General features: G+C 49.8%; 1 protein-coding gene and 1 long non-coding RNA gene across 4 annotated transcripts in view; both read right to left on the minus strand.

Moving 5' to 3' along the window:
- DSCAM (DS cell adhesion molecule) overlaps positions 1-13,068 on the minus strand; it is a 732,791-nt gene that overhangs the window by 652,183 nt on the left and 67,540 nt on the right. The window lies entirely within an intron of this gene.
- Positions 8,355-13,068, minus strand: part of LOC140621703 (uncharacterized) — a 37,056-nt gene continuing 32,342 nt past the window's right edge. Inside the window, exons 2-3 of the long non-coding RNA XR_012021473.1 lie at positions 9,595-9,749; positions 8,355-8,947 (exon numbers count right to left, since the gene is read on the minus strand). This is a non-coding gene — a long non-coding RNA (uncharacterized lncRNA). The remainder of the gene's footprint in view (positions 8,948-9,594; positions 9,750-13,068) is intronic.

A 13,068-nucleotide genomic window follows, 5' to 3' on the forward strand; every position in this document is an offset into this window, starting at 1 on the left:
CATCTGTGGCTGGAAGAATAATGGCTCCCCTAAAGATGCCCACGCCTGAACTTATAGGACCTGGGAATACGTGACCTGGCACAGCCAAAAGGACCTTGCAGGTGTGATTCAGTTAAGCATTTTGAGGTGGAAGATCATCCTGGATTGTGCAGGTGGGTCCTTTTAAGAGGGAAGCAGGAAGGTCAGTGCTGGAGGAGGAGCTGTGACAGCAGAAGCAGAGGCCAGACTGGAATGATTACCAGGAGGCCACCGGCTAGGGGATGCAGGCGGCCTGCAGAGGCTGGAAAAGGTCAGGGACACATTCTCTCCAGAGTGCCTCCAGGCCTTGCTGAAACCCTGGTTCTGACCCAATGCAATCTATGTTCAGATGTTTGACCTGCAGAACTGCAAGATGGTACATTTGGGTTGTTTCCAGTTCTAAGTACAAGAAACAGATATATGTACCACCTGCCCATGAAGCCCCCTCTGGTTCCGGGGATGGGAACCCACAGCTCTCGCTTTGCACCCACCCTGTACCCTGCTTACACTTCAGCTTGATTACCTTGATTCAGGTGAGGAATATTCTTGTCACTTCTTTCTACCCAGTATCTCCTTGGTAAGGTCTTACTCGTGCTTGTATCAGTTTACCCCACCCCACTACAAAACTACTCCAAACACACACACAACACACACACGAATCTGAGCCCTCTCCACCAGCCCCACAGCCCTGAGGGCTGGGATCTCCTGTCCACAGACAGGAAACCCATCGTGCCTTAGTGACAGAGAGCACTCATGATCCCTTTATTTGAATAAAGTGGATCAAGAATGACCTGCGACATTTGCTTTCTATTGCCTGGTCTTTTGGGTGGATTCATGCGGTCCTCCCTATGTGCCTGGCACTGTGTGTGTGAAGTAGACACAGCACTGGGGGGAGAACAGGGTCCCCCAACAAGGTTTGAACAAGTCCCAATCTCAATCCCTGTGAACACGTCCTTACACAGAACGAGGGTCTTTGCAGATGTAATCCCAGATCCAGAGATGTGGGAACGGAGACACCAGGAGGACCCCCTGTGATAACAGAGGCACAGACTGGAGTGAGGTGGCCACAAGCTACGGGCGGCCGTCGACCACAGGAGCTGGGACACGGGGAGCAGATTCTCCCTTGGATTCTCCAGAAGGAACCAACCCTGCCAACACCTCAACTCAGACTTCTGGCCACCAGAACTGTGAGACCGTCAATTTATTTTGTGCTAAGCCACTCTGAGGTACTCTGTGACAGCCCCAGGACATTAATACATACTTCTGGGCCGGAGAAAAAGAAAAACACAGAGGAACCAAAAAGAAAAACACAGGAACCAACCAACCACAGAGGTAAAAGATGCTTTACCCCAAGCCCGTATATCCCAAGTTGTCTTGTCTTCCTTCCAGGCAAGACACATCTGGCAGAAATTCAGGAGAAACAGGCTTCTTTCACAGGTCCTGCCTGGGATGCGCCCCCGCCCCAGCAGGTGACGGTAAGGAAAACTTTTGCTCTGTAGCTCTCCACCTGGCTCGCTTCCAAATGCTTATCCTAGTGGATAAACTACCCATGAAGAACCAGAATGTGCACTTGGGACATTCCTCAGAGGAGAGAGGTCTAGGCCGCATAGGGCTGCCAAAGCGGTGTTGGGTATGGATGGGAGATAGAGCCCTGTAGGGGAGAGAAGGGAGCAGACAAAGGAACAGAGAGAGGGATGGGAAGAGGAAGATATGGCTTCTCTTGGTCCTACGTCCTGCATGTTTAATCTTCCCAGAAGGGAACAAAAACCAAAAATCCGGAAGGGAGCATAGGCTCCCTCAGGCTCAATACCACACTCCTCAGGCTTTCAAACTCTTCCATGCCCTCACCCCATCCTCTATGTCCCACCTCAGCCCCACCGCTATCTAAAACCCCATCAATCAGGTATCCCTACTGCTCCTAAGTCCTGCAACGTCATGGCAGCCCAGGAGCCAGCTCTACTCTGGCTTCCTCTTCATCCTTTCAAGTCTCTATGGATTGGATTACATTTTTTTTTTTTTGAAATCTGAGTAAAATAACCAGCAGGACAACCTGTAGAGCCCCCCTTTTTTACATTTTTTATTTAAATTAGATTTGCTGGGCAGCCCTGGAGGCTCAGTGGTTTAGTGCCGCCATCAGCCCAGGGCGTGATCCTGGAGACCCGGGATCGAGTCCCACATCGGGCTCCCTGCATGGAGCCTGCTTCTCCCTCTGCCTGTGTCTCTGCCTCTCTGTCTGTCTCTCTCTACTCTCTGTGTCTCTCATGAATAAATAAATAAAATCTTTATAAATAAATAAATAAATAAATAAATAAATAAATAAATAAATAAAATTTGCCAACATATAGTATAACACCCAGTGCTCATCCCATCAAGTGCCCTCCTCAGTGCCCGTCACCCAGTTACCCCAACCTGCCACCTACCTCCCTCCCCTTCTGCAACCCTTTGTTTCTCAGAGTTGAGAATCTCTCATGATTTGTCTCCCTCTACAATTTTTCCCACTCAGTTCCCCTCCTTCCCCTTATAATCCTTTTCACTATATTCTTTAGAGCCCTTTAAACTGTAAGTCTCCTCTCTGCCCTGCCAGTGGCTGGCAAATGCCCATGTTCTTGAGAGCAGCCCCCTGGCCAACCTGTCTCATCCTCTTCCTCCTCTAGTCAAAAGACACCAGGGGACACAGAGTCTTCTTAAAAAATTTTTTTTTGTTTATTTATTTGAGTGAGTGAGAGAGCATGAGCAGGGGAAGGGGCAGAGGCAGAGGGAGAAGCAGCCTCCCCACTGAGCAGGGAGCCTGATGCGGGGCTCGATCCCAGGACCCTGAGATTATGACCTGAGCTGAAGGCAGATGCTTCACTGACTGAGCCCCCCAGGACCCCAGCACAGACCCTTCTATGCTGCCTTCAGCACAGACCCAGTCCTATTCTCAGATTGCTGGGCTGGTTGGTGGGACTCAGGACCCCAGGCCACTTGGTAAATGAGCATGACAACCAGCTAACCCTGCCTCAAATACCAGCAGCCCAAACTAGCCCATTCCCTCTCCCCGGCATCTCTGTGAGCCCGCTCCCTGGTGGAGGTCAGCAAGGTGCCCGGGGTGGCAACCCCACCTTCAGCACCGCCCTTCCCACCACCACCTCAGCATCACTACCACAGCCACCGCCCTCTGCACCCATAGGAGGGACGTGCCGGAAAGTAGCATCCGCCTCCGAGAACCCCGCAGAAAATCAGGCGTCGCATTTGGTAAGTCCACACCCATCCATCCTGTTGGTCCTTGCCGCAGTCCTGCTCCAGACATTACAGGAGCATTCCCATTGCTCAGATAGGAAAACTGAGGCCGAGAGGGGTGCTGACCTTGCAGGAAATCCGCAGATCACTTAGAGCAGAATTTGGAGATGCTCCAGATGTTCAGCGTCACATGCAGCACGGAGGCTTTGCCATGGTGGGGCAGGGAACTGCCAGGAAGCCCATGCAGCTGTGGCGCCCATGCCCCACCCGACTGTCCTCTGTCGCTGGGAAGCTGGATGTGACTCTCCCAGGGGCCTCTGGGAACAGAGCACCCTGGCCCTCCTGCACCTCCATCTGCCTGCCTGACCCCAAAGTGCCCTTCCATCCATCCCTACCTCCTCCCAGCTGGAGCTCCCACGTAATTAGAACAGGACTCCCCAAGTCACCGCTGCGAGTCAACCCACTCACGCCCCACGGTGGGCATACGTGTGCATATGGTGTGTGTGTGTGTGTGTGTGTATGTATACACGGGCTGTGCTCCAAAAGGGAAGCTTTGGGCTTAGGACTCAGAATCTCGAGATTCCTGCATCATTGCTCAACGTGCACCTCTTCTCCTAGCTCCTCGTGCCTCACAGGACTCACTGCCGAGCCTCCCCGTGCCCCTGGGGTGCCTCCATCCTGTCGGCGACCCGCTAACTTCCTATGGAACGAGGAGACCTGGAATCTGAATTGGATGGAAGTGGGGGGGGGGCTTGAATGTTGCTAGTGAGGGTCCCTAAGCCGAGCCGTCAGTGCTGTCCTTGCTTTTCCAGAATAGTGGACGTCACCACCTTTCCTCGCAGCCCCCCAGCTCGATACCTGCAGTAGCTTCCCATTGCTGTCGTAACCACAAACTCAGTGGCTTAAAATAACACAGATGTATCTTACAGTTCTCGAGGTCAGAAACCCAATGGGTTGGCAGGGCTCTGTTCCTTCCAAAGGCTACAGAGAAGCAGGTGTTTTCAGGTCTTTGCGGGCTTGTAAAGCCACCTGCAGTGCTGGGCTGTGGCCCCTCCCTCCACCTTCTCTCTCCTTTCTCTCTTTGCCTTCATCCCTCTCTCCCTTCTGCTTTCCTCTTGCAGGGACCCAGATGATCTCCCCATCCCAAGATTCTTAACTTAGCTGCACCTGCAAAGTCCTCATTGCCCCGTGAGGTGGCATTATGCACAGGTCCCAGGATCAGGACCTTTTGGGGCCCATTACTCGGCCTACAATAGTCTCCACCTGTGCCATGACCCAGGCCCCATGGAGAGCTGGGCAGACTCACGGGGTAGGAGCTAGGGCTCCTGACCTATCTTGAAAGGCCTTCCTTGTGCTTCTGGCCACTTGACATGCAGTTCTTGGATAAATGAATGGACGGTGTAGTGTCCCTTAAAAATTCATATATATTGAAACCCTAACCCCCACTGACTCAGAATGTGACCTTATTTGGAGACCACCATCTTTACAAAAGTAATCACATAAAATAAGGTCATAGGGTGTGTTGTCATCCAAAAAGACTGGTGTATCTTTGGGCATAAAAAGGGGGCATTTGGACCCAGACACACACACAGGGAGAGAGCCATGTGAAGATGAAGATGGCCATTGACGAGTCAAGGGGAGAGGCCTGGACCATATTCTTCCCTTGCAGCCCAGAGCGAACTGACACCGGGAACATTTGCTACTGAAGGTGGCTGGTTTGTGGGGCCCCGTTGCAACAGTCCCAGCAAACTAATACAGAGAATGAATCTGCTAATTAGAGAATGTCCTGGTACACTGCAAATAAGATATTTTTTGAAGATTTTATCTACCTATCATCATCCTCATTATTATTATCATCATCATTGTTATCTATCTATCATCATTATTATTATTATCATTATTATTATTATCTGAATGAGAGAGCATAAGCCGCCATCATCATCATCATCATCATTATTATTATTATTATATCATTATTATTATCTATCTGAATTAGAAAGAGAGCATGAGCCAGGGAGGAACAGAGGGAGAAGGACAAGCAGACTCTGCACCTAGCACCGAACCGACACCAGGCTCTAACCCACGACCCTGAGATCACAACCTGGGCCGAAATCAAGAGTCAGACGCTCAACCAGCTGAGCCACCCAGGCGCCCTGCAAATAAGATGTCAGGAGGTTCTGTGCCAGCAAAAACGTTTTGGTCCTTGGAGAGGCAGAGACAGAGGGGCAGGTGGCGTGGGAGTGCTCCGGGTGCCACTTCCCACCAGCGTCCTGGCCACCTCTCAGTGCACGGAGATGGAAGCGAAGACTGACCGTCCCGCCGTGAGGTGTCTGGCACCTGCAGAGGATGCTGCCCTTAGGATGGCGCAGCTCCTCCCTGCACAGAGCACGGCCAGGGGCAAACTCTGAAGGGACAGCAAGGCCCCTTCCTTGTCCCTGGTCTGTCCCTGGTCCCCATCATGTCCCACATGACACCTTTATTATAAGAAGCATATTGTCCAGGGTGTCTGTGGTCACATGCGATACCTCCAATTAAGAGCAACTATGAAAATGTCCCCCGAGAAAGAAATTGGAGGCACTGGAGAGGCGGGCATGGGGAGAGGACTTGAGTGCATCAGGACACTGCAGGTAAGATACGGCCCGTTACAACATCGCCCTTGACATCTTGTGAGACTTGCAAGAAGGCATTTTCTACAAGAAAAAAAAAATAATAATAATTTGGGGCCATTTTGCTAGAAATGTCTAGCCAAGTGTCTGCTGGAAGCCCCCATGAGCTAGGTGTTTATGTGTTTTGAGGTCCACCCCCAAAGCTGACCCCTCTCACTGCCCCGCCAGCGTATTTTACTAAAGGCAGCCAAGGGTCTTAATCTCTGGCTCTGCAATCTCTTCTCCAGATGCCACTCATCTCTCGTCTTACACACCACTGGTCAATTGTGGGGGGTTGGGGGAGAGAAATAATTAGCTTCCCTCTACCCAGTGCTAATTATGGAAAGCATCATTTACCCAGGCCCGCGCCCGCACTCGGGGCAGCCTACCTCCACCCTGCTTCCCGGGCCGCGGGGAGGCAGACAACGAGCGCGTTCCGGTGACAGCTGGCAAGCCAGCCTCTGGGAATAAAACATTTTAGCACTTCATAAATTTCTAACAAGGTTTCAAATTGCTGCCGCTTCCCTCCTCTCAGCTCTGTCAACTAGCAAAAGGGAGGGGGAGAAAAAAAAAAGACTAATTAAATCTAAGATGGGAAAGTACTGTGGGTAAGATTGCTACTTATTAAAAATAATGAACTGGTAGGGCCAAATCGCCAAGTCAGGTGAAATTCTCCCCATTTCTCCCCACCACCACCCCGCCCTGTATATCAAAATACAAAATATACTCTTCCCACTTCCCACTTTATATGTGTTTGGCATTTCTGGATATGTATCAAAGAACTCAAAACGTAGCCGAACAGGGTGTACGTGCAGTTCGACATCCTTACACTCGACGGAAGGTGAGGCGGTAGGTAGCAACATTGAATATGAACATGAAGCCTTGATTTCATTGATAAAGTAGGTCATCTCGAATTCTTTTCCCATATGATTTTTACTGCAAGTAAATGATTGCTGGTGAGGCATCAAATGGAGAGAACCATAACCTTGGAAACCTCTCGGAAATGACAATTTCCAAGTTTTAATCACCATGGCTCATTAAAATATATCATATATTTTGACATATATATATATGTCAACAACAATAAAAGCCTCTTAATTCTCTTGCAGGCTGTTTTCAAAACACAGATGCTCAATAGAGAAGATAAGACTTACAGGAAGGGACGCTGGAGAGAGGGGAGAGCCATCGGAATTCACAGCCGGGTTTCACTGTCACCTCGAACCCAGCCCCAGCCCGATGGGAGGGATGGAGTCAGGCAAAACTAGGGTGCTGCTAGTAACTCGGGGTTCAAATCCCTTGGAGCCAGCTCACAGCCAGGCACAAAGTGGCTGCTGGACACTCAGCAGCGGCCGGGCATGGAGGGGGCTCCCTGCACCCACCGAGGTCTGTCTGACACTCGCCTGCCTCACCTGATGGCCTGTTTTCTTTCTCCACCCAGAAAAGTTGACCTTTAGGATGACATATATACCGAAGCTTCTGCAGCAAGGACAATGCACAGAAGGGCATGTGCCCTCTCAACGTCTGGGATTATAAACACTCTCTCAAGGGTCAGCCCAGCCCGTGTTGGGAACCGCGACCCCAGGACTGGCTATCTCCTGATGGCTCCTGAGCACATTTCAAATGCAAATGATCGCTTGGTAATTAATTCCAGCCTTGCTACTATTTGGTCCTGGACATCACAAGTAATTGACGGGATGAACCGCCAGTTGTGCTGCCGGTGGCCCCCATGGGACATTTGGGATCTTATGAGTGATACACTCTACGGTGACTTGGGATCTTATGAGCGATACACTCTACGGTGACTTGACGTTGCCGGTTTGCCAATTAGGATCCTCGGTTTATGTATACAATGGAATATTACTCAGCTATTAGAAATGACAAATACCCACCATTTGCTTCAACGTGGATGGAACTGGAGGATATTATGCTGAGTGAAGTAAGTCAACCAGAGAAGGACAAACATTATATGTTCTCATTCTTTTGGGGAATATAAATAATAGTGAAAGGGACTATAAGGGAAGGGAGAAGAAATGTGTGGGAAATATCAGAAAGGGAGACAGAACGTAAAGACTGCTAACTCTGGGAAACGAACTAGGGGTGGTAGAAGGGGAGGAGGGCGGGGGGTGGGAGTGAATGGGTGACGGGCACTGGGGGTTATTCTGTATGTTAGTAAATTGAACACCAATAAAAAATAAATTAAAAAAAATAAAGGATCCTCGGTACGTTGCTCACCATTGTCTCTCCCTCTCTCCCCCTCTCCCCAACCCCCTGCTCTCTCTTGCTTGCTCTCTCTCTCTCTCCCTCTCATTTCACCAAGAGATATACCAAATGTTATGTTTCCTACATATGCAGAGGTTTGGTGACAGGGAGAAAATGAAAAAAAATAAAACCACAAGAATAACAAAGAATGTGGCTAAGGACAAACAACGTATAAAACACTGATGTTGACTAATAATGGTAGGCCACAGAAAGGTGGATTTCAGAAATTCATCCAGGCTTTTCGCATGTAGGCTGTGACACCACTAAAGGAAACAAGGTCACCCCGGGTCTACTCTGCACCCCAGATGGAAGCTCTGAGCCGCTAGACAGGACGTGTCCACCTGCCCCATCAGTTTACGGCATCTTGATATATATTTGTCCTGTGTTTATATGGAAGTTTCCCCATGATTTTATGGCATTGTCTGATCCAACACTGGTCACCATGACATCATGGAGCGGAAATGATTGCTCTCCATCTCTCCCAGCAATTCCTGCGGCACAAACCCGATGGGACAAGACCAGTGGCCAGCCAATATCTTGGGCTTAATAAACAAACCCAACCAGAATGTATTCTTGTCATACAACAGTTTCCACCTCCAGGTGTTTTCCAGGTTCAGTGAACATCATGGGACGGCCTTTCCCTGGTAAATTTAGAAATCCATCTGCTGCTAGCAGCTCCCATGCACTTTGATCGCCCAGTCTGGAAGTGCTTCAAGGTAAAAGCAGGCTTCCCGAGGAACGAGGAACCATGCTAATTGTAATGAGAGTGAAGCCAGCAGCTTCCAGGGACAGCAGTTGAGCACAGCCTCGGGATGGAGGAGGGTTGGTTAATGGCGAAGAAGAGTAAAACTGCTTTTCTTTGGAAGGGAAGGTTGGAGCTTCATGGGATATGTCTGAAGTTTCTCCAAATGGGCAGGTTTATCAGAGGGACTGATATTAAATATGGAAGTTAGAGACCTCTTTCAATGTCAGGGTGATGTATTTAGGGGCTAAAACAATTAGACCCATCTCCAGAGGGCAACTGGGGGATGTTTGCTCATATTAAAGCACTGGAGTCAACATCTTAGAATCTTTGGGGTCCTGCCTCCGTCCTCTGCAATCTCCTCCGAGGCTCTAAGTGGCCCTTTGGTGTCAGATCCCTCCCCTCCCCAGGAACATTCCAGAAACAGAGGGATATTTACACCTCTGTGATATACTGCTTGTTGCCCTATAAATAAATATTCTTAATAGTTTAGATTTTTCTGAGCAGCCTTCTAGAAAAGACGGTGTAGCACCTTATATGTTCACATCCTATTTTCCAGTTGGGAAGCATGGGGGGTCCTGACCAGAGACTTAAAGATGACCTCAGGAACTGAGACTGGCCCATTGTGCTGTATCCACAGGGCAAAGGAGGTAAGCATCACCCCCCCACCCCCCACCGCCAACACCCACCCCAGCACAGGGTGAGCATTACCAGCAGTGATGTCATCATTGCAAGAGCCCTGCAGAGATCCCTGAATCCCAGGCCAGTTCCCCTTCAAGCACAGTCGGGCATCCTGTGTTCAGTTCCAGAGAACCCTGAGCTCTTCCCCAAGTCAAACCAAGGAACATCTTCTAAATTACATCCTCCTAAAAATAAAAAGGAGGTATTACATAACCGGTCTTCATTATCCCTGGGATACAAGAAGTCGCCTTTCATATTTTTTTAAAGGAGTCTTTTCCCTCAATTGTTTTGGTGTCACCTCACATTCACTGACGTATGAAAACCAAATCTGGAATCAGTTCCGAACACTTTTCAACACATTTTCCTCTACTGGCACGTGACAGTCAGTGTCAGGGTAGCATGTTGGGGCTCACAACTCAGAGCCCGAGGGACTGGTGAAGTCACCTGCAAGCATCCAACCTGCGTCCAGGACCCAGGAATACAGGAGAGGTTGTGCATCAACACAGAGCCTTGCCCATAAGTAGTCCTTCCTTGAGTTTTCTCCATGAAATCAGAGTGTAAGACAGTCAGAGTCACTGGTGTGGCCAATTGAGGTCGTGCAGCCCTCTGCATCGTCTCAGAGGAGGAACAAGGAGAGCATTCACCACCTACAATTGGCCAGGCACCACTGTAAACCTTTTTATAGGGCACAAACCTACAGCAATCCTACGGGAGGCAGATGTTCTTACCAACCCCCACTTTCCAGATGAGAAAACGGAGGCACAAAACAGGTAAGCTGCCAGAGCCATAGAGCTGGCATGAGGAGGAATGGAGCTTCCGACCCTGAGATATTTATAGCCCAATGAGGAAACCTTTTAGCAGTTCCTAAGCAAAAGCAAAAGCATGTTGAGGACATAAACAGAGTGTGAAAAATGAAAGAAGAGGTCAAAAGTTGCCAAGGTGAGGAGCACATGAGGATCTAGGGAGTCTTTTCTTCTGCAAACTTGCAAAAAGATTCAGGACGTCTAGAAAGAAAAAAAAAAGCAGATATGGAAGATGAGGGCATAGGTTGAAAAATGTCGAGGGGCATAAGGCAGCTTGGGAGCAAGCATGGATGTGAACATGACATACAGTCCCGGGCTGGGCAGCCTCAGATGCACCTGCTGGAGGGTGGGGGCTGCAGAGCATCAGTGGTAAGTAGGGCTGGACAGACATCGAGGTTTAGCTAAGCTCCATATGGGAGGAAAAGGGCTGGCTTGGTGCACTGAGCGCAGGAGGGACAGACGGACTGTGTAAGGAAAAGAGCCTTCAGGACAAGGACCGCGCAGCTCATGCCACCAGGCATCCTCTTTGAGTGGGCACCAGGCTGGGTGTCCTCCACGGGCTTCGGTCATGCTCAGGCTGCTGAGATGGAGGGAACCGGATGCAGGGAGGTAGGACCAGGAATGGAAAACCACGAAAGTCATCTCAAAGAGCACTGTGCCTTTGGAAGCTTTTTTTAAACGCCACATTTTGAAAGCAGAACTCCTTGAAAACATGGGCTGCGTGTGCCACTCCCTAGGACTGTGAGCACATTATCTCTTGACACCTGCACCAGATGAGACAGGGCAGTCCCTCGACCCCATCTCCGCGCGGCGCACTTGCGTGGTGAATGCAAGCCAAGGCCAGAACCTGCTCAGTCTACCTTCTCTGTCTCTGAGAGTGGGGCTCGTTACCACCCAAACCGCCACCCCTAAGCAAATCAGGTGCAGTGAAAGGAAGTATGAAGGTATAATGCGTTCGTTACTCTCGATTACTGTAGGCAAAACGTTGAAGCCGATCTGTTTGATCTGTGATGCTGTTGTTACTGCCTCAAGAACCATTTTTGATTTGGAAAGGCAGCCCGAGTGGGTACACTGGAGATGCCACCTAAAATTGTCAGGTAATTTAATTTTACATGCATGTTTTATGTGCAGGGAAAATACACATGTTGCACACAGTGGAGAAGAGAAAAAAATTGGAGACCAGCGTTTACGATGCCGTCTTTATGGGAGCGTTCTTGGTTATTGTGTAAAATGTGACCCCGTTCATGGGAAAGAAGCCATGAAAAATGGTCACTTCTGCTGCACGTGCTGATAACGGCAAAATAAGATGGACAGGAATTGACATAGAATTTTCGTAATAAAGACTGATGCAATGTCCTGCTGCATCAACGCAAATCCAATTCCTGAGTTTTTGTTATTAAATGTCTTGTGAGTAACAGATGAAGAAGCAATTTGGTGATCACAGCCTCTATCTCTCTCTCTCCTTTGTGCTAATGGTGTTTCAGACCCCAGCCCCCAGCTGCTCCTGCCTCTGCAGGTTGCTCAGGCAGTTTTAGGAGATGCCCCAGCCCTGCCCCCCGCAGGAGCCCCATCCACCTCCATGTCTCCCTCTAGGCTCTTGAGCCTCTGCAACCACACTCCTGGCACCTGGTACCTCTCCATATCAGGTGATGTCCCCCTCCCAACTACAGACAGCAGGAAGAATGGGGGGCACCTGCTGTGCTGTGCAACACGGTATCCTTTGGGGGTGTCTCCTGCCAGGCAAAGTGATTGCCACTTGTCACACATCAGGATTTAGATAAATAATTATTGGCATGGTCGAAGCAGTGGTAACCAGGCACAGAGCCCGCGTAGCCATCTTCCGGCTGAGTGTTAGCAGCTAAGACCTCAACTTCACCTAGACGCCCCTCACCCCAGAGAAGTGTCTCCACCAAATGAGAACCAGCACCTCCCACGCCTCTCTGGCAGCCCACGGTCCATATCTGGCTGACCTAGGTAGGGTTCAAGGGGTTGGCCCAATTGCCACAGCTGAACAAATGCTGCGGACACTTTGTGCTTCCAGGGCACACCGGCAAGGTCAGGCTGAGTCCAGCTGGAACCCCACTCCTGGCTCACCTGGCTCCTCGTGCTGCCCTTCCTCCTCCAATCCCTCAGTATCCTGCCCAAGAAGCTCCTGCTCAGTTTCTGCTTCTTGGAAACCCTGCGGCAGCCGTAACAAATCCCCACAAACAGAGTGGCTTAAAACATCCAGAATTTATTCTCTCTCAGTTCTGGAGGCCAGAAGTCTGAAACTGAGGTATAGGTGGAGTTGGGATTTGGAAGACGCTGAGGAAGGGACCATCCCATGCCTTCCTAGCTTCTGGTTCTGTCAGCAATCCTGAGCAAACCCTGGCCTGCTGATACGTCATTCCAATCGCTGCCCCCACCTTCACATGGCCTTCTCCCTGTATCTCTGTCTAAATCCCCCTCCACTTTCTCTTATAAGGACACCAGTTATTGAATTTAGAGGCCCACCCCTAAATCCACCTGATTCTCTTTCTCAATCATCACTCGATCTGGAGACCTTATTTACAGTAAAGTCACATCCTGAGATTCCAAGTGAACACAAAATTTTGGGGAGAGAGGACAATTTTTAACCCATTATAGCAAACTAGGACAACTGAGCAAAGTACCTACAAGCTAGAGTCAGCCAGAGGAGGCAGAGGTCCTCTGATCTCTGCTC

The sequence above is a fragment of the Canis lupus genome, chromosome 30 (genome assembly GCF_048164855.1).
Source record: "Canis lupus baileyi chromosome 30, mCanLup2.hap1, whole genome shotgun sequence".
NCBI classification, from domain to species: Eukaryota; Metazoa; Chordata; class Mammalia; order Carnivora; family Canidae; genus Canis; species Canis lupus.